General features: G+C 25.5%; 1 protein-coding gene across 1 annotated transcript in view; it reads left to right on the top strand.

Annotated features, from left to right (window-relative positions):
• LOC148236367 (PAS domain-containing protein cky-1-like) overlaps positions 1-26,587 on the top strand; it is a 135,129-nt gene that overhangs the window by 20,395 nt on the left and 88,147 nt on the right. The gene's annotated exons all lie outside the window — the stretch shown is intronic.

Here is a 26,587-nt window from a genome sequence, read left to right as displayed (position 1 = left end):
TATTATTGCAAAACTTGTTCCCCTGTAAAATCTTGATTATCGCTTGTCTTCTGGGATAATATCACTATAAAATTCATCACACGCGGTCCATATACACGTACACTTGATTTAGAATCACTTTCGCACATGTCTCTATATTCACAATCACTGGGAGCGTTAGACAACGCGTTTTAAAAATTTTCCAAAAATGTTTAATCTCTTTCGTTCATTTCAAAAAAAAATACAATGAATTAGGATATGCACAATCTTTACAGATACTTCTCTATTATGTAGTGGCTTTAATATATTTTTAAGTATAATAGTTAATAAAAAAAACAGATGTTATATTAGGATCCTGCAGTAAAAAAAACTATTCGCTATTTATTACTTTTTAAAAGTAATCTTAAAATATGGAATTTATTTATGGATTCAATTACAAATTTAAAATGAAAATACCGTTTACATGAGCTAATCAAACAAGCGTTCCTCTCATCGAACGGTGAGCGAAGCTTTTACTCAAAAGCACCCCGCTATGCATCAAGCTCCGGTGGGGCATATCTCATATTGTTTTTAATGCATCGACCCAAGACAAATAAACGTACGAGCATGAAGTTAAATACGAAAACAACACAAAAAGGTCGAAGCAAGTGAAGAAGATTAATCGTTATTTAAACGCGAACCTTCGTATTCCCATGATAACGCTCGAGATTACCATACGTATTTATTATGTACGATGTGTGTACCGTTGATCTTTTTTATCTGAATAAGGAACAACGTCCGAGCTGTGCTATGCGACTACGTACATATATAAAAAATGCATTTCAATCAATACTAAAAATAAAAATTGTGAGCCATTTCAATTGAAACATCACCTTGAACGAGTGTGAGTGTGGCGCCAATTAAATATTTCATTTCTCAATTTCCGGGCCACTCTTCTCAAACTACATGAGCTCTCCATTTGAAGAGCTGCTTCTTAGGTGGTTAAATAAATAATAATTTAATATAAAAACAAGTACTTCAGCGGTGTTCAACACTTCAAAATCAATAACACTGTGTATTTAAATTCAATTTTACGTTTTTATTTAAAGTGTCTTGAAAATTATATTCAATAATTCAAGCGTGGTTTATGTACGTCGTCTGGCGTTTACATGACGCCTGGATTGTCTGAGACGAAAATGAGATAGACGCCAGTGCCTCTGAATTGATTTTTTTCTGTTTTGATTCAGCTTTCACGGTAATAATGGACCATCGGACATGATGAGCGGGAGAGCAAAGATGCGTATAAAAAATATGTACGGAAGAAACAACAAGAAATGACGGAATGAATGATAGAGTAGAGTGAGTGTTACGGAATAACCTTTTTTGTAAGGTCATTTTCGCCGTCGGGGTCTCATTGTGATTCGTTCGAGTTTACGAACAATTAACTTATAAATTGGATTGATTAGACAATTTTTAAGTGAAGTGGTTGTTTGTACTAAATAATCCACTAAATTTTTCATTCTTTCAATTTTCAATCTTTTACTGCAATTTCCTAATAAATATTTGTATTTATTAAAAATATAAAATTTGGGGTTAAATTGTTTAATTAAATACAAATATAAAAACTCATAACACCAATAAACTCTATTGGTGTAATGAGTTGTTTTGCCTTAAATGAAAGCGAATATAATCAATACACTATTTTAGGTTTCTTTTTGTCATCTACCTATTAATAAAAACTTATTGAATAGTATATTTATAACAACATATCAAATATTCTAAGTCTTATTTATTTCTTTAAAATAATTTGCCATCGGAAAAACGTTGCACATTTAACCTTTATATATTATTTAGAAGTAAAATAGCTAAATATAATTATGCAATTAAATATTTGCCATTAATACTAAATTACTTGATTGTTTAAAATTATACGTCCACTGTAATTTTTTATTATATTTTAGATACATATATAATATATTACATTGTATAAAATACATTAAATCAAAAGTCAAATTTCAATCTTAGATTTTATTTTTTTATATTTCAACAGTTAAAAAGGTTAAAATAGTTCATTACAAACGCTAGAAAAATCTTTATATTTCATATTTTTATATTCTATGTTTAAAATTTTGTATTAGAATATAACATTTTTTTTTCTTGAATAGATAGCTGACTAATAATACAAAATCTAAAATAAATATATCTATCTAATTATATTTTTTTAGGTGAATCTGAGCTCTAAAATCTATTTAAGGATTTTTTAAGCTTAAAATTTTTTTTATTCCCATACTTTTTTATGGCTTTAATGTTTTTTATTATCAATAAAAACATCAAAATGGCATACTTTAATTTTTTTCTTAAAAAAAGCAACATTTCAACACTTTACTAATAGCAAAATAACTTAAACTAAAAACAAACCATGGTAAGATATTATCCATTAGACAAAATAACTCGATTGATATGAAAATTATTTGCTGATTGCATTTTTTTTAGATTTTATAGTTAAAAATTTAATATATAACATAGTTTAGTACGTATTGATTAAAAGCTCAAATTACATTTATGTATTTTTTAAATTAATATAATAATTGCAAATAAAATCTGAATCAACTATTATTTTTATTATTATCTTTGATGCTTTAAGATATTTAATTTTGAATTATCATTAAATTCTTATTATTGGCAAATTAAGTTGTTTGTCTTAAAAATTAAAAAAAAAGAAGCAATTACACAAAATCCTAACCCTATAACGCCTAAATTTGAAATTTTTGAAAAAAATTTAAAATTTAAAAATAAATTTAAAAATAAAATTCAAATAAATATAAAATATAAATATAAAATTTTCATTTTTATTAATGAAATGCGACGATATCGTCTACATCGTCGTCGGCTCCAAAAACATTATATTTTCGGTACTAGATACGTTTTAATTAAATGTTACGAAAACGTCACGATCGGCGTTATAGGGTTAATATGAAAACAAAGATATTTGCCATTTTGATTGATGAATGAAATTGTGTGCTTAGAGTTTGTCTTTAATTTTAGCTGTAGAATATGAGTTTTGAGCTTTAGATTATATTCGAGCATTTTTCAGTTGAAAATGCTGAACAATTTCTTTTTCTTTATTTTTAACATTTTAGTGTTTTTAGTCACAGTTATTTTTATTTATTTTTTACATATAACATTAGGAGAAAATTGAAATGAATAAGTGTTTTATTAAAAAACTGTTAAAAACTACCATAAAATTGCTTATAATGATATACTACTATAGCAAAATTTTGGAAAGCATAAGGTGTAAACTCTAGCTTTAATCAATTAAATACATAATATTATTCAAATTGAATTTAAAAGAATTTTTATTTTTGTTGAAAAGTAGGGCAATGATCTATATAATTGTTATTGGAAATATTTACCATTAAACTAATTAGGCTAATATTTTTAAATTAATATGAAATGATAATTAACTTTTGTGTGACAATATATCAAATGAGCTTTCGTCTATTCTAAAAAATCGCAAGTAATTTAACTATTGACTAAATAGCTAAAATTAATAAAAATAAATACTAAATGGCATTACATATGTTATACAAACATTAAATTTTAAGCAAAATTTAGAAACGAGTTTTTTCAATAAATGTGATTTAAAAATCGCACATTCGCTTACCCAAGCTTTAAGTCCTGATTAGAGTCTCCAATTCGAGTAATCAAGTACTCGATACTCGAGTATTTTTGTCTATTTTTCAAGTACTTGATAATCGAGTATTTTGAAAATTACTCGAATAATACTCGAAATTAAATAAAATTTGAAATATATCAGAAACAAAAATAACTTTAACTCGGTCCGGTAAACGTTAACGTCTTGCTTTTATTTGGCGTTTATGCCCGAAGTCCTGAGTTAGAGCGGTTACTATCAGGTATAATTTTTTCATAGTTGCATAGTTGAATAGTTCCGGTCGTCGGCTATGTTAGTGGGTACGACGGAGAAATTTATTTTGTGTTTTCTGTTCGACAGTCCCGACTTATCTAATTTATGGCAATGAACAATATGAAATATCAACAAAAAAAAATTTTAGGTTTTATGACTATGCAGTTGTAGCGTAAAGTGTTGTAAATTGTTTATACTGATCCCTCAGCTTAAAATATAAATCAAAACAATTGTGTGTTTTAAAGGCATTTAAAGAAAGTTAGTTCTTTGCGAACCGTTTAGCTCTAGAGTGAAAGGGATTCACCCAAATACATCTTCGAAGGATATAGATTTAAATTCTTCGCATTAATCAGAAGGAGTAGAATATTGTATATTGTTAAGAAAAAAAATCTATTGAAGAAGAATTACAAAATGCTATTTTGTCAATAGTCGAAGGAAATAAGAGAAAAGCAGAGAAGGGAATGAAAGAAGAGAACATAAAAAGAGAGTTCAAAAAATTTTATATCTATAAAAAGCGAACAGATATAAATTAGAAGCCTTATCCAACGCGTTAATGACAATAAAACCAACATCAACAGCAACGGAAAGGGTTTTTTCCATAACGGGAATAATAAAACCAAAGGTTAGCAGTAATATTAAATTCGAGACACTTTTTGCATTATTGTTTTTAAAAAGTATGTTCGTGAAGTTAAAATAATTGTTAAAATTAACATAATAAGTATTTTATTTATTTATTTATATATGCACGAATTTGAATAATAGCTATTTTGGTACATTTGGTAAATACTCGAAAGTACTCGAGTACTCGAGTATTTTAAAATTTTAATATTCGATACTCGAGTAGTTGATGGTTCGAGTAATTGGAGACTCTAGTCCTGATGCTTAAATATATACACTTATATATTAAAAAAAATTAAAAGTTTATATTGAAGTGTTTACAGCAATATTTTTTATGATGTTAATCAGCTCTAAAAAATATAAAATTAATGACAAAATTATTCTTACATTTTATATGTGAAAAAAATATATCGACTCATATTTAAATTTCTTCTTCTTGTGTTATTGTGGTATTAATTTTTATTGGAATTAAAAGCTTAAGGTGAACTTTCTCATTCTTATTCACATGTTGACTGCCACAGTTCCGCTAAACCGGAACTACGTATGAAAACATACAAAACATAGTCTGAATGCATAATACACGGCTTGTAAATTAATATTTATTATCTCGACGAACATAGTACATTATGATAATTTATTAACATTCCCAACTGAATTCGACCCAGTCCCGTGGCGGCTAATATGAAACATGACACCGGCCAAAGGAGCAGCCGAGTGACTTCTCTAAGCTCGCCTCTTGATTAAATTATAGGTGTAATGTTCTTATCTGCTTCCTGTGCCTCTGATTTATGCCCCGGCCCAGCGAATTAACATTCGTCTTGCGATCCAAAAGAGCCTTGTTCAATTTGGTGCCGATAAGGCCTTGTCACTATGCACCAGCTAGATATTTATTACGTACAAGCCATATTCGAGACCGGCCATCGACTAGTGAATTATGCGACCTGTGGGTTAATTATGCAATAGCTGCTTAGATCGATTAACATGTCATCGTGATGCGATTTTTTTGCTTTCGATAGTCGATATCGCTTAGGCTATTATAATAAACACGCATTTAAAAAAAACTAGTTTTTTTCATCTAGCTATCGCCATATTTATGCATTATCTCTAAGACATATTTGTGTCTTCAATATTTATTATTATTAAAAAAATATTTTTTTTAATTATAATTGACTATATCTATAAAACAAAACATTCTAAGATAAAATATAATGTCAGACTTGACCATCGCAAAAAACTCATATCAGTAAAATTAAGCGTATATAATCAGATGCATAGCACACACACTTTACTTTAATCGAAAGCTTCCGTCAGCACTTGATTAAAAACTTTTATCTGCTATTCTCGATTTGGGACACAATAGAGTTAAATCCAAACTCACACAGTGCGCCTACCATTGAAAGAAACTATAAAAACCGAGAAAGCAACCGCTTCTCTCTTTACGTTAATTTCGGTCCAACTACACGTTCAAAATCCAGATAATTAAAAATTATTAGATTATTAAAACGCAGACTTACGAGTACACCAAGTGTATACATTACATTAACTGTTCTTGTTTTGAAAAAATTATGATTTATTTTTTACATATTTTATATATCATGTCTGCAATCATTATATATTTAATTGAAAGCGAATCGTTAAGACTAGTTTTATTACACTTTTATCGCATATATGCGACAAGTCTTTTTTCACAGTCAATGCGTATTTTTCACTTGATTAATAAATAATCGTATTTTTATATTATATACAATATTTTTAATGGCAAAAAAAAATACTTAGAACCGCTGTACACAAACTTTGATTAGCGTAACGGTTTATATACATATAAGGGCGAATTAGTAGTCACATACATATGTATATACATTCATACAAAACGCATCTCCTGCATCGCTCCGATAATGATGTGTGAAGAGATGAATGCCCGTAAGAAAGGAAGGATTAGCGTGTGGCCAGCTCCATTGACACGCGCTACACATCCGGTTCGGCGGCCGGGCTTCTTTTGATACGACACACCAGAGCTTCTAAATATGTGGTGCGCGTACGCACCGCTAGGGCCCTAACGAGACGCGAGACGTATGCAAACGAGTATTGACGTAAGAATGCAGCCCGGTGTCACATTACCGTGACATGCGCTGGAAAAACGGGTCCGGGAAATTATTTTTAGTCAAATTTGGAAGTATTCGCAGAGCGAGTAACGGCTTTTAGGTGGCATTATGCAAATTCATGTTATTGCAATGTAGGTTCATTAGACAAAGTTGTGTAGTAGTATAAATTATATTTTGCTCTAAAAGGAGCTGTGATAAAAATCAGTAGAGTACTCAGCATTAAATTGCTTGTATATAGTGGGCCAAAAACCGCATTACCATTTATAAATAAAATATTATTTTGAAGTTATTTATTATTTCCTTTTTATTTTATATCATAAAAACAGAACTTTGGGGAATATATTATGATAAAATATGATATAAAAACAAGGCGTATAACTTATTTATTTTAATCTAGCATATATGCGTCATTTATATTTAATAAGTTTATCTAGCTTTTCTAGATAAAACTTCAGTCAAAAATCATTCACATAAAAAAAACACCGCTTTGTTGTCATTATCAGGAACTTGAAATCAATCGCACTTCTATAAGATGTTAAATTAGTAATGAAACTTTAACAGGCAAGTTGCAAAACACAGAATAATTTCCAGAAAAAATATTTTCTGCTCTCACAATTCCAGATTAATTTTTGAATTGCCATTTAAAAGAAAGAGTTTTTGAGAATAAGCTTTGCAATATTCTTAAGCTAATTACATGTTCTATGTAACTATATTTAAAGTGCTTAAAGTTTTAAATATAAAAATAGATATTTTTTAAGCTTTCCTACAATGTAGAAGTTTCTGTCTTATTAAAAAAATGATAAAAATACAATATAGTTACATATCTTCTTATTCTTCAAGTGACTTTTGGCTCACCGTGTATTTAACATAGTTTGGTCCTTATTTCTAGATTTAAATATGATTTCAGATTTATAATATATATTATTTTAAATGAGACGATTTATAGGCTCTGGGTTTTATTTAGGATTTTTTTTATTAAAAAAATAAAAATGTAAAGATTAAGACATGTACATCTTAAAAAAATCGGGAGTAAAATTAATTATAGTAATGAACTATTATATATGTACATAATTCAAAGCAGGGTTTTTAGAATATTAGAATATGTATACTTAAAAATGAATCAATCTTACTTTTTTATTTATTATATTATAAAGCACATTCTAACAAATTTTAAGTTTAGTTTTTGACTATAAATTTATACAATATTTTTTTAATGATTTCAGAATAATAATAAATGTAGAAATGGTTTATTGCTACAGCTTTTTTGTACTGGTATATATAATTTATGCTAGTTAGTTTAGGTTTCCTGTTTAAACCCAACTTGATCTAGTGAAATTAAAAATCATTGCAGTGTTTTAATTTTCATTAGTTTAATTCGTTAAGTTAGGTTTAGGTTTAAGCAACAAATTGTCATTTTTAAATATAAAAAATAAACATGTACAGATTTAGTCAAGTACATACTATAAAATTTATGAGTGAAATTAATTATAGTAATGAACTATTTCTGTAGTTATATTATGTATATAGTATATAATATAATGCAAGATTTTGTATTTGATTTGGTTATTTATAAAAAAAAAATGTTATTTATTGCTTAATATTATTTATACTTAAAAATGAATACATCTTACTTTTTTAAATACTTTTTTATTAATTATATTATAAAACTTATTATTATTAAGTTTAGTTTTTGGCTCTAGATATTATTAAGAAAATTTTGAGAAGTAAAGATTTAAACAATATTTTTAATTATTTAAGAATCATAATAAATATGGTAATGGTTTATTGATATAGCTTTTTAGTACTGTTATATATTATATTATGGTAGTTTTTTGTACAGAAATTCCTTATTTTTATGCTATAAGAAAATCATTAAATAACAGATTAATTTGAAACCAATTTTTAATAAAGATAATATATAGCTCATACATAACAAAATTTATGCTGAATTTTTCACTTGTGTTGTAATTAAGAATTTATCAATACAGTTGAAATTTTGACAAAAAAAATACTAATTAGTTTTCTGAAGTAAATTTTGATTTATTATAATAGATAGCACTTACTTTCCTAAATTAATGCTGAATTTTGCACTCTAATTGGTAATTAAGGATTAAAAAAAAAAAGATTCAGACAAGAAACATGTATATTAATTTTCTAAAACTTTCTCTTTTTTTTAATTAATAAACTAATTTAATTTATACACATACTAAACTAATCAATTTAATGAAATAATTTAAAGCTATGTTCTGTACTGTAGATTTTTAGTAATGATTTTAAGAATAAAAACAGTGAGGAATAAGTCAATAAGGGTGCTTATTAGTTTTCTTAAATCCACTTTTATTTTATTTAATATCATAGATAGTACATACTTAACCAATTTGATGCTGGTTTTGCACTCCAAATGGAAGTTAAAAACTTTAAAAATAAAAACAGTAAAGATTAAGACAAAAAACGTGCTTCTTTGCTTTTTTAAATGAATTTTTATTTAACATAATATCATATATTATAAAATAATTTTGCACTCTAGGTCTTAATCTGGGATTTTTTAAATAAAAACAGTTAAGATTTAGATAAGAAGCGCGCTAATTAATTTTATGAATATTTTTTCATTTAGTATAATAGATAGAACATATCTAACTAATTTAAAGCTGAGTTTTGTCCTCTAGTTAATAATTAAAGATTTTTTAATATAATCCGAAAAAAATTAAACCAAAACAATATTGGTATGTAAAAATATATATTCGTGTAGTTTTTTTTTATATTCTTTGATTAAAATTATATTTAAATAAATAAAATTATATATTTAAATTTCAGTATTGGTTATCTTTATAAATATAATTTTAATTTATTATAATACATTATATATATTTAACAAGTTGTAAGCTTAAAAGAAAATTAAAATTAAAGTAAAATAAATACACAATACTGCGATTAAATAGATCAAAATATTTCTTATTCACAAAATTCTAATTTCTGAGCTAATTTTATATATGTAGTTTATTTTATGATTTAAACGACTAGATTTCTTATATAATAGAATCGTTGCTTGAAAAAAATAATACCAGATTCATGACATATTTTAATTTCAAACTCAAAAGATTTGTTACAATTTGGCATTTTGTTTACTAAAAATATTTATACAATAATATTCAGTATTATGTAAAAATAATGCAAATAATAAATATATTTCCTGAAAAGGCATTGCGTGATTTATTCTTTAAATTTATATCCTAATAGAAGAGCTAGATTTATATTTAGCTATAAACATATTTGCAACGTAAAATTATATCTATGAACAATTTATTCTATAAATAACATTTCAAATGAGATATACTACGTCTTATATATTACTCAATCAAACATCCGTCGTTAAATCGTAATGTCAGTAAATGATATTCTGCCAATCTTCCTCAGTTCCCATAGAGACCAAGGCCATAAAATTGGAAATTTCAAAACCCATTTCGTATCAGAATGTTGTTTTTGACATTTGAAACAATATAAATCAGTTCGGACTCGAAGAAAAGACAACAATATTACATTTTAAATTTTGCGCAAACTCTTTCGCAACCGAGATCTATCTCTCAAGAGAGAATAAAAAATATATCCGCGAAGCGTTGCCGGAAAGGTATTGGAACTGTTGAAACAAATAATGACAGATCGGGGCATATCATGGAGGCCCCGGGGCCCCTTTGGCTAAAATTGCCCAGTCACCGTGGGCCCGAGAGATTGAATCACCTCGCAGAGTTTCCAATGTCAGCTGTCTGTTCCTAGTCAAATCGAGAGCTCCTAAGCGAATGCCCCAGAGTGAGATCACTCCTCTCCGTTCGGCCAGATGTTCTAAAAGTCCATTCCCTGACAAAGCCGCTGCTACGTGATCTATCAAAAATTAAATTTATCTCGTAAAGAACGAGAGACCGGGTGACAGGTGAAATTATGTCCGGGGTTGGGATAAAAAATTCGTTGAACGATGAATGGACCGTTTAGTGACGTTCACTGAGGATAGTGATATAATTCTAGGCATTTTACCACTGGTATTAAATTTTATTTAAATTGTAACCGGATTCATTAATAATAACTCTGAATATAAAATAAAAAAATCATAAAATTAGAATATATAATTTGTTGAAGCTTATTAGGACATCAAATGTATATCCTTTCATTACTCCTATTCAGACAATATATATTTATTTCAATTTATTTAATAAAATTGTAGAGCTTTTTTATAATTATTATGATTTAGTATTGTCTAAATAAATCATTTGCTACTAATATTTTATTTAGGGTTCATTGTACAGACATTTGCTCGTTTTTTTATATCGTTGTTTTCTGTAAAATTTATAATTTTTATTTAAAATTTGTAATATTTTAAAAGTACTTAAGTACTTAAAATATTTATTTTAATATACTTTTGAGGCTTTCAATTATAATTATGATTTTTAAACAAAGTATTTGATTAAATCCATTATTTTTAAAATTATTATTTGTGTTATGGGTAATATTTTTTGCAAGCTTGTCTGTATTTTTTATTCAGTTTTTTACATCTTTGTGCTCCTCATTATGATAAGCACTATTTTACTAAACTTATTTTGGTATTAAATGTATAGTTGAATCAATGAAAAAAAATGATTTTCCTTTCAATCTTTTATGATACTTAATATAATCTTAACACATTATTTTATTTTGCAATCATAAAATTACTCATATTATATTTTTAAAATATCAAATAAATATTTTAATTAATATAATTTTACTTAAAATTTAAATTTAAATTTAAAAAAAAAATATTATGAGATATATACATAAAAAAATGTTTTGACAGATTTTCACAATGCTAATTAATATTTTGTATAACATATATTACGCAAAATAAAAAAGTGGATAATAGTAAATTATCTTTAATAAAAACTTTGAAATTAGCATATAATTTTATATACTAATTTATATCTTTTTTTATGTCAAAAAAATGTTGAAGAGTGTTATTTTACCTTAAAAAACATTTTTAAATGTGTACTAAATTTGACAGCGTTATTGCATAAACTTTTTATTGTAATTACATTTTTATAATTTATTTATATAAACTATTTATTTTAATAAAAATAAATGCAATAATCAGTTAATGTATTGAGCAAGTATATGTTTCATATAAAAACTTTAAAAAATATTAAATTTTATATCATCAAATTTTTACTATTTTTTAGTAGCTCAATTTTAGTAACTGTTCTTCTGTAGTATAAATAATGATTCTTTTCTAAAGAACAATATATAAATAATAAATATTTTATAGTGTGATTTTATTCGTTGCGTCTCATCTTAGTGATGGCGTTTGAATTTTGATCGGAGAAGCGTGACTGTTATTTGTTTAGTTCAAAATTCACTGCGTTTCTCATTCTCGGAATTGAATTGAATTTATTCACATCCAAGTCAAGATCGGATCTCGAAGCAACATCCTAAAGGATGTTTAAGGGCTTTCGCCGCAATACCAATTATTGACAGCCGGTGGATTATGGTTGATCTGAAAAGAGCACAATTTATCATACACTGGACCGTGAGCTTTATTCGAGACATGCCAACAAAAAAAGTGTATCATATTATAATATAATAAGCTTCTCAAGCTATTCCCGTGTATATTTTTTACCGCGTACTTTAATTTAACGATTATTTTATCCTTCAAAATTCATAAATATACTATCAGGTGCACATAATATGTTTTCGATCGATATCATTACATTCGAAGAATGTTAAACAAAAAAGTATCGTAAATGTAAAATTGCCTAAGGTTGAGCTTTTTATCGTCATCCATCTTAATCCGATCTGGGTTTCGATTACGCACTGAGAATCTGTTTCTAAAAGCGTGATAATTGATCATCGGCGTCGGATGGACAGTTCAAGAAGCGCTTGTCGTTTTTCTTTACCGTGAAAGCACCTGTGAACGATTCCGATTCGTTGTTCTTCTTTTCAGTTGCTTAATTCCGCGTACTCGACGCTAATCTATACCAGAAATCCAAGCTATAGTCTGCTTTTATTTGCCCTATCTGTAAACACTAGAAAGATCTTAGCTTTGGCAGTGTTGTACGATTACAAACACTTGTACCTAATATATACATGTGTTTGTAAATCGGTGTATGTAACGTGTTATAGTGACAGTAGGGAAGAACGTTAGGGTAATCGAATATTTTACATCAGCTTTTTAGAAAAACATATTATGTTTTCTATTTATTACATAGATATAAATATATATGTACATTTTTTTGTTGTTGCAAAAGCAATTTGCAGAAACGGTTCTGCAATTAACTAGCATTTATAAAGGACCCCAACTTTTTATTAAATTATTTTTAGATTTATAGACAATATTTTATTTAAAAGACAGAATTCGAAAATATACACTAAAACTATTCACAGTCAAAGAATAAATTATAAAAAAATATAAATCCATTTTTTAATTGGTATTTATATAATGTACATATATGTAAGACTTTTTGTTACTAATTTGTTTTAAAATTCAAAGACGTAGCCCTATTAGCGGACCCTCTGTGGATTTTTGATCTCTGCGGGCGCTCTGGGACGTTAACTCTCGTGAGTGCTACATCCGTTAAACGTCTATTACTTAAATTTCCCTGACACTCATATTGGTTGTTATTATTTATCTACTCTGACGAAGGTTTTAAGGATCATGTTATCTTAAATTTTTTATGACTCATCAGAATTTTTATTGATGAGTCATCCTTTATCTTGCCAGATAATTAAAATTTTTCTTTTTATAGTCTTGTAACTCATATTAGCCGTCATAAATCTGTTTTCTTTTATATATAAAATTGAATCTAATTTTTTGTATTTAATGATTTCACATAAACAGTATTATGCTAGTGAAAATATATTTTTAAAATAAAACACATTTACTGTAAAATAATGTAATGAAATTTTAGTATTTAATATTAATATTAAAAAAAAAACAAATAATTAGTTTTTTTCTGCTTAGTTCTGTAAAAAATATGCATTGCAATTTTAGTGAAATCATATCCTAATACAGTTTACCGGTGAATAAATATTTTTACTAGCAAAATTATTGCTAGTAAAATCAAATGTTGATCTAAAATGTCTATGAAACTAAAATTATTAGTGACGAAACGTCTATTTGCTGTTTTAACTCAAACCTAACCTAAGCGAGTATTTTCTCTACTATAAATATATATCTACTAGTAAAAATCTATTTAAATATTATTTCACTGAAACACCAGGGCTTACTATATACATATATATAAACTGTAGACCCTAGGTACATTATTATATTAGATAAACATTAAAATCAAAAAATATTAATATTTAATAACTTTAATTTGATATTAAACTAGTGTGTTTTATATTTGTTCAAACAAATATAATATTTGTCGTTTTAATTAAATATATTAAAATTATGAAAGTAATTATTAACATATTTTATTAAATCAGTAAAACTTTTATTGATAAGTCGCATGTTATATTATAAAATCATTGATATTCTATACCTATAATTTATGACAGTTAACACATTGTTAATTATTTACTTTTAATTATATTTTTTAATTGCAAATCTCACAGTTTTATTTTTTATTTTTATTTTATTAAATGATTAAAAAACGTAGGTTTTGTGTCAAAAAAGTTATATTCAAGTATAATTTATACCTAAACCATAAAATACAATATTTTAGCAAAAAACTAAATAATCACTTTATATAAATGATTAAAATAATTATAATTTTAGAAAAGATTTTTTATATGCAATTATATTAATTTATATATTTATAAAAAAATATAGTAAAAATTTAAATCTATAAAAAAATTTAAGATCCATATTATGAAGACTAGAAAATTTTTAAGTTTAATAAAAATATGTGGTAAATAAATATGAACATCAGTTTAAAACAAAATTTATACCCAATTAAAATATTATATTTGATTATTATTTTAGAAAATAACACAAAATAAATCAATACCGTATAGGAAAAAACATAAGCGACTTATGAAATTAAAGTTTTTTGCTAAATAGTTAGCCACTTAAACACTTAAACACTTACTACTCACCAGTGAGTCACTTGTTGATTATTTATTTAAGCAAATTATATTTTTAAAACAAGTTCACGAATTATTTACAATTTTTTTAAATTATTAACGATTGTTTTACTAGTTCATTCATCAGTAAACCGAGTATTTTACATTTATTTTTTAAAAAAGACGCGCGAAGAGAAATAACAGATGTCTCACTTAAAAATCTCTGGCGTTTAACGGGTTAAAAAATTCAATATTTCCAAATTAAATTAAATCACCAAAAGTTTTTAAAAATATTTTTTATTAAATCATCACGGTACATATTTAATTGAAAACGCTAAAATAATAAATTTATAATTTCATAAATATATTAGGGATTTAAAGTATATATTAAAATCTAAAGCGACTTATGAAATTAGTAATTTAACAAGAATTTTTATTTATTTTTTTAGCAAAAAATGATTAAACTTCAGTAAAAAATTATTTTATTATATTTAATTAAAACGCGAAAAAAATTCAAATAATGAAAAAAAATATTAGGACATTTAATTTAACTCACAAATATAGTTATTTTTTTAATTTACCAGATCACGTCTTAATTTATTTTGTATTATTTAAAATCACTAATAATTAAATATAATATTTCAATCAAGCATTGATCTTATAAAAATATTTTGCTCTTACATATTTAGAATAAAGCATAACAAAGATGTTTTGTCTTCGTAATGTCAAATTTTCATAACTACATGTTTTAAAAAAAAATGTTGTGCTAAAATATTATTTTTAGAATTCGGACAAATATTATTGGTAAATAAATAATAATAACTTTAAAGCGATGGTCTTTATTTTATCCATAAAACATGACGTTACTTGAAAATTGCTTATAATATATTTTTAAAGAATAGAAAAATGCGTATATTTTTAACAGTTCTTTCACAAACTTATTTAATAAATTAATCTATTATATATCAAATACTTTTATTTATTTTTGGTTATTCTATCTTAAATACAGATTATCTTAAAGTTATCTTTTTTAATCTTATATTTTTATTCCCTTATTACCAAATACGGTCTTTGACCGTAACTTGCGCATTATATACATTGCTTACAAAACGTTTCGAGCACATTGTTCATAGCCATTGTTGCAACGTGTTGTTACTTGAAGGCGCGGAACTAATTATGTTTGTAGTCGAGGTTGACATTTGGGACCAGATAATGTCCAGGAATTTAATCCGAAGACATTGAGGTGTTAAATGTGGTATTTGAAGGAATGCGGCAGTGCGACCGAGAAGAATTGGTCGATAAATAGGAGAAGAATCTCTTATAAGACCAAAAAACAGAAACATTCCATTCGACTGTAAAGTTAAGCTCTTTACGTAACACAAAATGGAATTGATTGATGAAACTGTTGTTTTGTGTAATTCACAACGATTTTTGCGTTATATCCTAGTTTGAAACGCATTAACACAGATTCGCATACCCAGAGGATAGGTATTACCATTTAAGCCGACCATTAAATACGCATTAGGTTCTACACGAGAAAAGTGCATGCCTGATATGTATAATCAGTCTTTTTAGCAAAATTACGTCAAATTTAATCTATCGACTCTCTCTTTCGATATGATTTTTATAGATTAAAGATGTTAAACTAACACTGACATAATGAAACGTTAAAGCAACTAATGGTATTTGTAATATAATTTACTCTGTTCTCTATTTAGAAAATTATATACGCTATGCGTGTGTTACAAAATGTATCTTTGTCATAAAGTCCATTGCCATTTATGCCGAACGCGACCCACTTTTGCGAGCCACTGCCATTAGTTATGTCGCCGATGTGAATCTCTTCTCGATCCAGATTAATATTTGTGCGTCTCACGCTCGAATTTTCTGACCGTGAACTAAGACTAGATAGCTTGATTTTGAAATATATTGATTGGTTCACTTAAATGTTTTTAACAAATATTATATTAAAGGTTATTTGGATCATAATGTTACAGTTTTTATAAATAGCTTTTTAGAAATAAATAAAACCTAATAATTAGGCAAATCTTAAACATTTTTTTACTGTATTTCAATTTGGAATATAAATAAATATAATAAAATATATTTTTTTCTTTTATCTATTGCCCAGCAACTAGGCATTTAAAAAAGTAAAAATAAAAATAATACTTAGGAAGTATTCCACTGAAGGCTTCCTTTACTTATAGTGAGTTGAAATAGGTTAAATCACTGTTTTATAAATATTTTAATATATAATATTTTTATTGATTAGTTGCTAGTACATTTTTAATTTGTCATAATATTGCTTTAATTTAATTGCAGTCACTTAAATAATAGTAAGGCTCATTTCAATAAAATTAAAAAATTTATTCTAAAATCTCTCAAGAATATTGAAATAAAATATGGAGGTCACACCCCAAATCTGAGATTTTTTTTCCAATTTTTACAGATTTTTAAAATTGTTTTTCTATCTGAAGAGGTGCATATATTTTTTTTAAATTTGATTGTAACTATTCTGATCATTTTTCTAAATATCATTTAAATGGATCAAGTAGGTGATCGGCAAAAGCTTCAACTTTTTCTCAATCGTCTCAAATTAAGAGTTTCGTATTCTCTTTGTTACTTTTTAAAGTTAATATTCTGTATAGCAGTAAGATTTTTAAGCTATTCTTGAATTGACTAGTTTTTTTCGAACTTAACTTGTATATTGCTTTAATCAAGAGATGTATTAACATGTTTATAAAATGGCACTAATATATTATTAAAATGCCTTTTTTATTTAAAATCGTAAAAATAATATGATTTTTAGATCTTAAAATATTTTTATAAAATAAAATTATGAGGAAAGGTTAAATATAATTTTACGGTACGATTACAATGTTTTATAATTATGTTTTGAAACTTTAAAAATTCTAAATTTAATATAAATTACTTGAATTATAAAAATATCTGTTCATAATATAATAAATAAAATTTATTTGCCACAAAAATGAGGTATTTGGATTTATTTTAAAATTATTAATTTATTTTAAGTCAATATTTTTTAGTTAAAATATTTTTTATTTATAAGCAATTTAATCAATTAAGAAACAGCCATTTTATAAACACAATATATGTATTAGGTAATCCCGGAATTAATGTCGTTTTTTTAATAGGCAACTTTGGCTTAGTATTTTTGGGTCCGATGAGCAGTGAAGACGTGCGTTGTAATTTTTTTCTTCTCTGTGATCCTTTGCCTTTCTTTTAAACAAAAAAAATCTTTTCTACCCCATTTACAAACAATGGCAGAGACGTGTCCTTCGGAAACACATTTAAGAAGCTGTATGCTGTTTTCGTTTCATTAAAAAAAAACTGCGACAGAAGCAACAGAATGCATTTATGACATTAACGATGATATACTGGACAAAAGAAAGTGCCAAAGTGGGTTCAAAAAATTTCCAACGGGCAATCTCGATTTGAAGGACGAGCTTCAAAGTGGACGGCCCAGTCTAGTGGATAGTCCAGCTCTAAAGGCGGAAATCGAAGCAAATCCGATTATGACTATTGATGAATTATTGAAGAAAGTCGGCACATCACGGTCGAACACCCATCGTTATCTTGAGAAACTGCGAAAAGTTAAAAAATAAGGTATCTCGGTTCCTCACGCGCTCACCGACGCAACAAAGCTCAACGCCTCAACACATGCAAAATACTGCAAGAAAAGCAACATTTTACCCCGTTTCTCCATGACCTTATCACCAGAGACGAAAAATGGGTTCTTTATCTTGATATAAAAAAATAGAAACAATGGTTAAATCGAGGTCAAACCCCAATTCCAACACCAAAACCAGGACTACATCCTCGGAAAGCATTATTGTGTGTGTGGTGGGATTCGAAAGGTGTAATTTATTATGATGTTTTAAAACAAGGGCAAACTGTTACTGCAGCCCTCTATTGTGAACAGATGGACAAATTAAATACGACGTTACAAAAAATTAGAGCTGCTCTTGTGAATAAAAGTAATGTCATTCTTCAACATGATAACGCCCAGCCGCATGTTGCCGATATTACCCGTAAAAAAATCCAGGACCTTAGCTGGGATGTTTTATTGCATCCACCCTATTCTCTGGACTTAGTACCGAGCAACTTTCACTTATTTCGCTTTTTAGAAACGCAATTAGGGAACAAAAAATTCGACAATTCGACAAAAACTGAAATCGGGTCTTTCGAAGTTCTTCGAATCTAAACCAAAAGCCTTTTATGAGAAAGGAATTTTAGATCTAGTAACAAGATGGCAAAGAGTCGTAGATAACACTAGAAATTACTTTGTATTAAAAAAATATTAAATAATTGAAAAAAAAAAATAAGTTTGAGTTTTAATAAAAAACGACATTAATTCCGGGATTACCTAATATATTTGTAACTAGTAAACGATTGATTTTAATCACACACACTTAATATTAAATTTTTTGGCAAAATTTAAAAATATATAGCTATTTTATATTGATTATTTTAATTGAATTAAAAACACAGAATCAAAGATAAGAGTTTAAAATGTAACTTTGAATCAATGGAATATTAATTATATAATAACATATTAGAAACAACTGTTTAGAAGCTAAAAAGATTATTTTACAGTTATTTTTATCGAAAATAAAAAGATATTTACATGTAAATAAATTCATATTATTTTTATGGCAAAATTATATTAAAAGTAATAATTTCTATACACTTTCTATACAAATAGCATTTTTTTCAATAATTTTCATACCTTTTTCTCACAAGTTAATCTTCTTTTAAAATCTACAACGCAACTAATAGTTATTTTAATTTATATTTTAAATAATAGTGAATTATATAATTTAAATTATTTACTTGACTATTTTCAGGCATTTTTCTGAAAAAATTACAATATATATAAAATATTCTACATGTATATTTGTTTCATAAACATTGTTATACTGTTAAATTTATGACTAGCAATTTATCTGCATATTTTATTATTTTATATAAATAATATACTTATCGGAAAACATCAGTCAATATAACAATTATCTAAGTATACATTTATAGTGTTAGCTTTTTTATTGTGTAAGTAAAGTATAATCAATGTTTTATGGTTCAACTATATTTTAGCAATCTTAAAAAAATCTGATTAAAAAAAAACGAAAAAGCATATCTTTAACATTATTATAGACATTAAAAAAATATTTTAAAATAGTGTTAATTACTTTTAATAATTTATATTGATTGCTATTGCTTATTTAACTAGATCCTTAAAAATAATTAATAAAGATATAAAGAGTACATGAAAGTAATTTCAATGACAACGTAAAAAAAAACTCCTAATACTTACTTTTATTTAAAAAATTAAGGTGCGTGATATAATGTTGTTATAAATTTAAAAAAAATACAGATAAATATGACATTGAATATACCATAAACTACAATATAGATATAAACATAAACTGAACTTTTCGATTAACCAGTCGCCATATAAATGTTTCATAGTCTCTGCCCACAGCCGACCACAACCGATCCTCCCACTTTGAGAACCGCTCACTACCCATCTCGATATTGATTCTGCGCCATTTTTTGTGTCTGTTAACCCGGCGCCGATTACAACCGGTAATGAGAGCGTTTTTCCGGTTATCCGAGGGCACAATTTAGCGTCCGACTCGAAATGGCAAACGTAATGGTCCCGCGTGGTATACCATATACCATATAACATACACATACACACCGATAGTTAAATAGCAACAAGCGGTAACCTCAACAACAACAACAACACGGCCGGCTCCCAACAAATCTCTAAGTGCACATTAGGTACTAGGTACTCCTACCGCACCAGTGGTACTAGATACACGTAAATCGACCGTGGGAACGGACCATTCGCGCCGCGAACACAGGGTGTTCGCAAAGTGCCATTCGACACGGTGGGTCGTCTCTTATCTGATCTAAGATAACCCGGCCGCCAGCAGAGCAAATTTCTTTGAACAGTAAACTAGGCGACAATGGGGAAATTTGTAACTGTTAGTGGTCAGATTATTGAATGAACAATGGGAGAACTGGACGCTCGTGTTATGCCTCCAAGTTATGTTGGAGTCGTTTTTATTTTAATTATAGGTATGTTAAGTCGTCTCTGTGTGTATGTGTTTTTCCTGTATAATCTCGATTGGTTTTTAATTTGTTATTGCCTCTTTTTTAATCGAAGATAGTTGTGTGTGAAATTTAAACTATGCCAATTTATAATTGTTGAACGTGCGTGGTCTCGTATATTATGTAAGTTAGACAAATGTGGGTTAATTGAAAAATGAGATTTATTAATAATAATTATATTTTTTATATAAGTAAGACTATTAAGAACTATATAAAATTATAATATATTTGTAATACTGATTGGTTCAACCTGAATGATTTATGTATCTTCTTGTTACATAGTTAGCTAAGATACTATAGCTTAATTTGCATATAAAGTTCTATATTTTCCAAATATTTTATTTAATAATTTTTCTAACTTTTCACGAATAAGTCGAAATTATTGACTATTGAAGTTTATCATATATATTTATAAATTTTAAAATCTTGTTGTTATTTATTTAAAACAGATAATGTTTTAAAATATATTTATAAAATATCGATGATTCTTTTAAAAAGTTTTGATTAAACAAAAATAACAAAGAATATAATTTAATTAAATAAATTTTACTTGTATTGTGTATTAAAGTATCTCATTTATTTTTACAGATAATTATCTTTGTTTTGCTATTTATTAATAAATAATAAATAAATTTAGGCAACTTTTCTACTATATAACAAATTTTATTGAATTAAATTTACTATTTATTTTAAATTATTTTAAATATCAGTAAAAATTTTTCCCTAATCAAATATTATGTAAAACAATGAAATTTACATAAAAATGATTGATAAAATAAATAAAAAATTTTAAGCAAAAAATAAAAGACATTCATTTTTACTTACAAATTATAATCTTGCTGTTTGAGTGAATTTATTTCAATACAAAATTAAATATAACAGCAAACCACACATGCCAAAATTCTTTTACTTTTATATAAAAATCGATTATACCTTTTAAAAATATGAAAAAACCTGTTTTTAATGCAGATTATAAAACGCCATTTTTGTCTACTTAAATTTATTCATAAAAATCTGATTTTTATTAAAAATGTGAAATTACTTTAACAAACATTATGTTAAATAGTATACAATTAAATTTACTGTAAAATATTAAACAATATTATTAACAATCGATTTTTACAATATTTTTAGAAAAACTAATAAGCATTAATTTCTAGATTAAATTTTTATGGCATAAATCTTGTAAAGAGACAAAATTAAATGTAACACGCAGTGATGTATTATAAACATTTATAAATGAATTCTGGGCTACTTTTAAATGCCATTAAATTTTTGTTTGTAATAATTTTAATTAAGTAATAAAGTATATAAAATATATATAAAATAAAACAATGATTTTTTTATTTTTTCGAATGTTTATTTTGGGTTAAAATGAGATTTTATGGGGAAATCATTTTTTAACAAAATTAACATTTTTTATTGTTGTTTAAATAGTATATTTTTTAATACAATATTAAACTGTTTTTATTCTTCTTAAAAATTCCAAAGTAGATTTTATACAAAAATATATTTTTTTTCTTCAGTACCAAAGACAAATTTTGATGATTTGTATAAACTATTTATAATGAAACAGTAAATTTAATAGTAAAAAAGGAAATAAAAAAAAAATCATTTTATGAAACCATGACTTTAGTGAAAGCAGTTACCAATATAAAAAAAATAAAAAAGCCTACTGTGATTTATTAACTTAATCTAGTGTTCTTTTAAATGTCATATTTGTTTTATTTAATGTGAATTACAATATATTGCCATAAAAAGTATTTTTTTAATATTTTTTTTTGATTAAAGCGATATATCACTTATTTTTTTAAGCGTAATTATTACATATACATTCATTGTTTATATTTTTATATAAAAAAAATGATGTAAAATTTTAATCCACTTGTACTATACATTATAGTAAAGTTTCTTATTTATTTTTTTGATACATATATAACTGAAATAATACAGACAAATATTCATTTAATGTATATTACTTACAATAATATATGTAAAAGTCCATGTTTTTTTTTAAATTTTGTTAAAAATGGCGAAAACATAAGAGTCAATAGTATTAAGACCATTCTAAGTAATACAGATTTTATCAAAAAAGTAACCTTAAAAAAATTGTTTTTTTCTTATTAAATAGTTCATAAAAATTGATTTTTAATATATAGTTTTTCAAGTTTTAGCACATATTAAGTAAAAAATAAACAAAAAATGATTTCCAGCAATAAAAACTAATTAGAAATAAATTATATAGTGATTATAAATATAAATGAATGTATTTTTAGTAGTATAAGTAAAACTAATATAATGGCATAGCAGAAAAATTCAAAAACCTATCTTATATTTTTATATGTTTACTGTAAATTTTTATATGCTATTTTATTACAATAAATTACTAAGCAAAAATATATTTAAAATTCATAATAAGTAGTAAAACCTATTTTTCATGTCAACTTATTTATATGTATTTGCTACAATTATTTATGAAACGTATCTTTTATAAAATTGCATTTTTTTAAATAAAAGTCAATGTAAATAACTATTAATAGTTTTACTTGAGGCACTTATAAAATATAAAAGGCTACAAATTTATAACTATCGTAAATTCTATTTAGTGTAAATATTCAATACTTAAATCATATATCCTAATCAAGTTTAATTAAAATTTATTTAATATTTTAAAGTTGATTGTTTTTAAATTATTTTACTGTATAAATACAAAGTTTTGTAAATTAGGAAATGAAATTGTGTTTAATTTAATTAAAATTCAGAAATCAATCATTAAGATCTCACAAAAAAATTATTTACTGCCAAATTTAGTTCCCAAGCTCAAAATCAGGCTTTCTCCGATGATCGATTTTTTTCTTCGAACCAATCCAATTTTAATTCACAAAACAAACATCAATTTCTTAAACGGCAATTAAAATCTATACATCGACTCATATTATGGACCGTTCATGAATAATTCAACGCAATTAATCATTCGTATCGAACTACTAGATACTATCCGAGATTCAATTTGTGAAAAAATCGTTACACACGCGGCTTAATAGCGTCGGTATAATTTTTAATAACGCGCTAACAGATTTATTGACACTTGCGAAATGCGCACACACTTATTTAGTGGCTTGTAAAAGTGTCTCTGTAAATCAGTTTTTATTGTTATTTACAACCGACCGGTCTGGACAGATCAAATATTGACTTTATAGTGTTGACTATCGAAGCATAGGAAAAAAACGCCAATTTTATTAAGTCATTGGAGATATAGTTATTTATGCGTGCTTATATATTTAGATATATACAGTGTCTGATTAAATATTCTACATAAGAAATTGTCATGTTGTTAACCAAATTTTAATTTGAACAAAATATTAAACATAATTCAAATCAAATTGACGGTTAAACAAATGAACAATATAATTGTTTATATATATTTTCATTGGATACTGTATAGTATTTATTCGTGTGTGTGAGTGTTATTTAGAAGTTGTGCGAGGTCGAGGTCCGATAAATATTTTACGAGAAATCCGACTCCGGTTCTAGTATCACCATTAACGTAATGAGATCTAATGGGATATTGAATCTGTTCGACAGCGTACACATGCTTTGTTGGTTGTTCGTGTACCTTATTCACAACAATACGTAAACATGGGTATGTACCTACTATATATAATATACATTTTAAATTATACCCATATTATAAAATAATATATCATTACGTGTGCAATATATCAATTTTGCAAAATATGGTAATACTATTTTCTATGTTAATATTGCTGTGCTATTAATATTTGGATTAGATTAGACTATAAATAAAATAGTATTTACACTTTATTATCATAAAATGAGAACGGATGTGTTTAAAAATTATCACATAACTTTTGATACATTAAAATGACTATAAAGTTTATTTATGAGCTTGGAGAGCAAAATTTATGGATCAAATTTGCATTGTTAAATTAATATAAGTACTTAATCACATTTACATCATACACATTTGCCACAAATTTAACTTGATTTAGGTGTATATATTTACGAATCTGTCGTTACTTTTATCGTAAACGTTAAATTTGATATTGCAATATTTTCGTATTATCCAATATTATTTAATAACTGTATTTCTAAGATAAATTAATTTTATTCTTTAAGCTATAATTTTAAATTAATTATAAATTTAAGGTTATATTTTAAATAATTTTAAAACTAAGAAACTTAAACTAGAACTCAAATATTATAAATTTTAATAATTTTTACATTCAACGTTCATAATTTTAATTCCAAAATAAATACATATCTTTCGGAATTATTAGAGTAGTGCCATAAATTTATTTATTTAATTAGTTTTAAAATATAATTTATTTTCATAATAAATAAAAAAAATATGTAACTTTGGCTATAAGTTTTTTAGAGACAAACTATAATTTAAACCAAATAAAATATTTTGTTGTATTGTATAAATATAATTTTAGTTAATTTGTGATAATAAGGTATATATTTTTGTTATAGTCGATTTTACACTTAAAAAATACAAAAATTTTAATGTAGATTATAAAACACAAATGTTAATAAATTAAATACACTATTTTCTTAAAGATGTTATTAAAAATAGTATTATTATAATTTTTTCAAACCAATGAACCATCAAAAATGTTCAATAAAATAAAAAAAATTTTCATCAAAAAAACTGGATTTTTGATAACGTTCATTTTTACATAAAATTGTAATATTTATAACAACAATTAATTTTACATGACGAAACAATATCTACTAATACATATTTTCTGGGCTACTTTTAAGTGCCATTTATTTTTATAGTAAAAATATTATAATTTTCTACCAAGAAATTTGGGTGAAATCAAAATTTTATTGAGTGAAGTTTTGTATATATTAACATTGAATTGTTATTGTAAATGTGTATTATCTTTAAAGTTATATTTTCACCACCGTTTCAGTGAAATCATATCCGAAAACATTTTCACTAGCAAAAATATATTTTATCTGATAGGCACAGACTCCAAATTGTCTATAAAAAATAATTTTACAGTTACGAAACTTTCATTTGTTGTTCAAACCCGAACCAAATAACTAAATCTAATCTAATGAAAGTACTTATATAGTTTTAAAACTTTCATTATGTTACTTTGTTTTATAGTCATTAAAGAGCAGCATATAATTTTTGCTAGTAGATTTAGTGAATTTATATTCATGTTACTGAAAATAGTTCAAGTTTAATCTAACTTATACTTTAGGTTACAGTCTGTAAAAATTAAACATTCAAATTGTGTTATTTGTATTGATTACTCTACAAAATATTTTTTTTATTACTTTAAAATTAAAAAAACAAACGTTATAATTTTTTAAAAATAGCCAAACAATAAAAAATAATAGTAAAATATAATTTTCTCAAAATAAAATTTATAATTAGAATCGTTTTATTTTACATATAAATTTTAGTCTTTAAAGCAGTAATTTTGTAGGAATTTTAATTTACAAGATTAAATATTCTATTATATACCATGATTTGTAAATTGAATTTGGCTACTTTTAAATGCACTAAGTATTATACATTAATTTAATTCACTGTAACTAATTTAACAAAAATACTCTTATTATTTTAATGACATAAAAAGCATATGTTAACAGATGTGTGGATCAATAATATTAATTATATATAGTCAGTTGATACATTTTTAATGGTCAGTAACTTTGTCAATAAAAAAATAAATTCATTTTTTTAAATCAATTTTACTTACAATGTGATTATAGTACAGAAATATTTTAAAGTTAGTGAATAATATTTAGCAACATAATTATTATACTTTGTTAACAA

This window comes from Plectrocnemia conspersa, unplaced genomic scaffold (genome assembly GCF_051122295.1).
Source record: "Plectrocnemia conspersa isolate PC_06_02 unplaced genomic scaffold, ASM5112229v1 ptg000003l, whole genome shotgun sequence".
NCBI classification, from domain to species: domain Eukaryota; kingdom Metazoa; phylum Arthropoda; class Insecta; order Trichoptera; family Polycentropodidae; genus Plectrocnemia; species Plectrocnemia conspersa.
This window is presented reverse-complemented; position numbering and strand designations above follow the sequence as displayed.